We start from the raw sequence: 4,730 nt of genomic DNA, 5'->3' as shown, positions 1-4,730 counted from the left end.
GCTGAGGGTGCTTATTGGCTATTTTCACTCCCTAATATCTATTTTGTCACTCATTTTGCTTTTGAAATAATATTAAGACATTATGAAGGATAATAATTAAATTTAACTTTATCTATACACCACAAATTTAGCTCAGTGCTTTGTCATCCCACAGTGCTACCAAATACTTTCTGTAGAACTTAGAGCCGCGGCCCTCAGATGTTAGTCTGGAGCCCTGTGATCTTAAAATAAAACTGCACCATAATTTCTGTACGCTTAATCTATTTATTATCAAAGCATTTGTCTGTAATAGTTATTTAGGGGGAAAATGTGAAGGTGTGCCCCTAAATTTTCTGCTTGCGCTCCTAAAATTTCACTGTAAATGATTTCTGTTGTTTTCACAGCATTATACTGTTTTTCTCAACAGTTTCTTGCTGTATAACCTATGTACATTATGTTACTGTAGATTTTGTTGCTTTCACAGTATTATTGTGTATTTTCAACAGTTATGTACTGTGCACACAGTTGACAGTATTTTACTGTAGATTTTCAATGCATTCTGGGAAATTATTAGTTACTGTAAAGCTAAATACAGCAGTGCAAAGTGGCCGCGAAAAACACCACACACAATTCCACAAGTAAAATTGCTAGCTTGTTAACATTATCCTTACATAAAACATTTGAAGGACTGGTTGACCATTAACAGTCTTCATTTCTGTCAGTGGGGGGCATGAGAGCGCATTTGAATGAGTTTTTCTGTTGAGTCAGTGCATCAGAGCTGTCGTTTCTGCCGACCTGGAACTTCGTCATATGGTAAGTAATAAATCTTAATATTTAGGCTATATGCATGGATTCTAGAAAAGTTAAAGTTAAAGTTTAAAGTTATTTAGAGAATGGCTGACCACGAGTTCGATATTTATTCTCAACATTTTACTATAAGCTGTGTACAATATGATAGGTTTCAATGTAGTTTGGAACATGTTACTGTAAATTTAAATACAGTAGTACGAAATGACCGCGAAAAATAACCACAAGCTGCCGTTTTATGAATCTTCAGTTCCCTGAGTAACTTTGAGAGCGCAGGCCTTTGCATCCCGTCGCTGTGTCGGTCGGCGAAGTGTTCGCCATATAAATATTCATCACTAACCAGATATTTATGTTTTTATGCAAACTAAGTAGTGGCAGGTTAACGTTAGTTTAGAAGAACTGCCCGCGGCTTCTGACTTAACGTTACAGGCATTAAAGAACATAAGCGGATTTCCTTTATGTTGATAGCTAGCCTACTTGATTAATAAATGTGATTTTATGAACATAGATTGCACATGTAGCCTCTTATAAGGTCAGAATGATCTAATAATTTTGTTATTGACCATTTTAAGTCGGTGGAAACGCCTGCGCGTTTATTATTTTACATATCATACTGTTGGGAATTGAAAATCGATCAATGTATCCTGAAATTGGATACCCAAGGACTCGGATTCTTGTTATAAAATTACATTTTCGATTCCTCTTATTGATTTATTCGCGCTTATTTTCGGCTAAATCAGAATTTTCTTTTACACGTCTGTGAGGACCTGACCTGGCGATCTGCCAGGACCTTGTGCAGTTACCTCAGTCAGTGTTCATTCCATAGACAGTATGGTTCATTCATACACTTTTGTTACAAATTGATTTCTTTTAGAAACACCAATGGCTTTTTAGTGATGGTTTAGAGCTTATATCCCCTATTGTGATGTGACTTATTACAGATTATGCTACATATTGTGATCACTCTTGATTCAGTTGGAAAATATATATATATTTTTTTGTATTTACAGGTTTCTTGTCAGGATAAATCCTGAAAATTCGAAATGAACATCACAGTTCCAGGTGAGCAGAAAGAGTGGGAAGGTTGTTCGGAGGAAGACCATGGCCTTGAATCCACACGTTGCATCCTACATCAGGGACATTGCAGAATATGATTGGCAAAATCATTAAGGTAAGAGTAATATTAGGGATGTGCAGTGGAGCCCATATCTGTAGAAATGATTTGTGTCTGAATCTGTATTTAGAAAAATCCAGAAAGGGTGGAAATGACTTAAACCATACATTTTTCAAATTGATAGTCTGTTTTAAAATGTAATCATGTTCCCTTCACAGTTTCCATTTAACAAATATGCCTTGTATAAGTCAAATAATTTGTATTTTTATATATTATAATTGTAAAAAAAATAGGGTTGAGTGATATGGTCAAAATCATCTTGATAAAATGTTTCATATCAGTTAGTATTGATAATTATTACAATCAATATCAAATATTTATTTAAGTTTTAAATGTTCTCAAACATAAATTAAATAATGAAGACAACAGGTAAAGTAAAAATATAATGAAATATAATAGGGGTGGGAATCTTTTTGATTCAACGATTCGATTCAAATCGATTCTTTGGGTCACGATTTGATTCAAAAGCGGTACTTTTGAAATTGGGAATTCTCTTTTGAATCAAATTTCAATTTGATATATGCATTGAATAGATTTAAAATCTATGATCAAATCTAAAATCAAATCTATTCATATATCTAAATGAAATTTGATTCAAAATCGAGAATCGAACACAAGACAAATGATCAGCAGCTACTGTTAGTCCTTATCGAGTGGGAGTTATTTAGTTTAAATTATACACACCTCATATCTGCGTTAATTTAATCTATCCCGCTGCCACTCAGCATTCACATTCACCTCTCACGGCGTGAACTCACGCACGTCTTTTTCATCATTAAAATTAGTAAGCATTAAGTCGACAGACATATCTATGAAAGGAACTGACTATCGTAAGCATCGTAAGCCTAAATTGATCATAGAGACCATTGGTGGTAATTGTCTATAATCAATTTAAGGTTACAATGCTTTGGGGAAACGCAGCCCTGATCAGTGGCCAATTGTTTGGAGTCAGAAATATAGAATACGGGCCATTGCCTTCTCAATATTTATTACTTCAGCTTCTGATACAAGACATGTTCATTCTCTTTTATAGGCGGGTATTTGTTCGTTACCACAGAAAACCGTTTGCGTATCCATGTTGAACGTGTTTCTTCAATGTAAAAACTGAAGTAGCCTACCTAAGCTATTTTCTGTGAATGTGCGAGACTAGCCGCTATATGGAAATAATGAGATGAATAACAAAATGCTGTAAATGATAAAAATATTTGTTTAATTAATTGAAAGAAGGCCATTAATTGTTGTTTACAATTATGACAAATTCAATACATCAAAATATCAAGAAGCATAACAATTTTTTTTGTACTGCTAGAAATAACTGTAAGCGGATGACACCGGAAGCCAGACACATTTCATTTATAAATGGCTGTACCCACTCTTCCGTGAAAAATAATGTGGATACCATAGGCAAAACAAATTCTTCTAAAAAGGTGTTGATAATGTGAGTTAGTTTTTTTTTTAATTATTATTAGTTGTATGTTTTGCCTCTGATTGATTTGTGCTTATCATTCCTTGCAGGATTATCAGAAGTGCTGTCTCTCTTCTTCCACTTGACACCATCACTACCCTCCTCACCTGGCCTTCATCCTCACCTGTCTTGCTTTCTTTCTAAGTTTCTTTTTTACCTGTTCAGGATCATTTTTGCATGAATTGAAATACATTAATTCTTCACTGATCTTAATTATTAAATATATATTGTTCATTAGTCTTCTTTTAAAACAGATTTTTATTGTTGTATTATATTACATTATTATTACTAATGTATTGTTTAAAAATACACAATAAACCTTGTTGTGCAGTTAAATCTTCAATTGTTATTTTTTTCTATTTCCCATTAACAGTTAAAATAATATTCCTACAGATTTTCTACATATTCTACAGGTAACACGGTAGCACTATAAAAGTAAATAAAATAACATTTCATAACTGTATAATACTATACAGTATTATTAAAAATCAACAGTGTAATACTGTGCTTTAATGTGGTAAAAATTACAGTAAAATAATGTATTTAATTTTACAGTATGCTTAACAGTACTGTATTTAGTGTTACAGTAATTTTACTGTTGAATGAAATACAGCAACTACTGGATAATTGTTGCCAGTAAGTTACTGTTAATTTGACAATAAATTTTTTACAGTGTTTAAGTCAGGGGCTACAGCGCTCCTAATAAAAAAAGTTAGTCTGGAGCCCTGCCATCTGTCTGGGTCTGATGTTCCATAACAATAATATTACTATTTTACAGTTTTATTCAAATTGTGAGCATAAGAGACATTAAAATTAAAAAAACATTAAAACATATTACTGACACTAAACTGTAGAACGGTAGTAATCCACAACAAACCTCCTTAGTGCTTGTTAAATTGAATCAAATTACGTGTAAACGCATGGCATTTTGCACACAAAAAAAAAACTGTGCCTGTGATTTTTTTTTTTTTTATTGTGCCTGCATTGTTTCTTGATACAAATGTTTACTTCAAGTTCTTATCACTCATATTACTTTATGACCCCAGTCAAGTGAAACGGCTTCAAAAATAACAAAACTGACAGTTTTGCATTTCACCAAAATGGCTGTGCAAAACACAGTCTAAGGCCCAGTCACCACTCTTAATCTACAGAATTATATATTTGGCACAAGTTTCATTTGCAAACCCTTCCATGGTCTCTCCGTTGACCTTTGCATGGCAGACACCATCATTAGTGGCAGACCTGTCCCTGTCCTCACCCAGACGCCGCTCGGCCACACGGAGAGCTTGCCTCACTGCCCTCAGG

At 33.8% G+C, this 4,730-nt stretch overlaps 1 long non-coding RNA gene across 1 annotated transcript; it reads left to right on the top strand.

Moving 5' to 3' along the window:
• The first annotated feature begins 729 nt into the window (after nucleotides 1-729).
• Nucleotides 730-3,758, top strand: LOC308698478. Its single transcript, XR_014031067.1, has 3 exons — nucleotides 730-792; nucleotides 1,797-1,957; nucleotides 3,476-3,758. It is a non-coding gene; the product is annotated as an uncharacterized lncRNA (long non-coding RNA).
• The last annotated feature ends 972 nt before the right edge of the window (nucleotides 3,759-4,730 follow it).

Source organism: Scardinius erythrophthalmus (assembly GCF_964197995.2).
Source record: "Scardinius erythrophthalmus genome assembly, chromosome: 11".
Taxonomy (NCBI): Eukaryota; Metazoa; Chordata; class Actinopteri; order Cypriniformes; family Leuciscidae; genus Scardinius; species Scardinius erythrophthalmus.
This window is presented reverse-complemented; position numbering and strand designations above follow the sequence as displayed.